This window comes from Serinus canaria, chromosome 5, assembly GCF_022539315.1.
Source record: "Serinus canaria isolate serCan28SL12 chromosome 5, serCan2020, whole genome shotgun sequence".
NCBI classification, from domain to species: domain Eukaryota; kingdom Metazoa; phylum Chordata; class Aves; order Passeriformes; family Fringillidae; genus Serinus; species Serinus canaria.
Window position 1 is genome coordinate 22,335,454 of NC_066319.1, and position 203 is coordinate 22,335,656.

Consider the following 203-nt stretch of genomic DNA (forward strand, 5'->3'; position numbering starts at 1 on the left):
GCCAGACTGAGCCCGGCCCCCGCGCGGCGCCGCCTTTACCGCGCCCGCCCGCCCCGCCCGCGCCGGCCCACGGCGGGCGGGACCCGCCACCGCCACTGCCACCGCCACCGCCCGGCGGGGTGGCCCCGCCGCCCGGCTCGGCCCGGCCCGGCCCGACCCCGCGCAGGAGCGCTGGGTTACCTGCGGGCTGCGCCGGGGTCCCG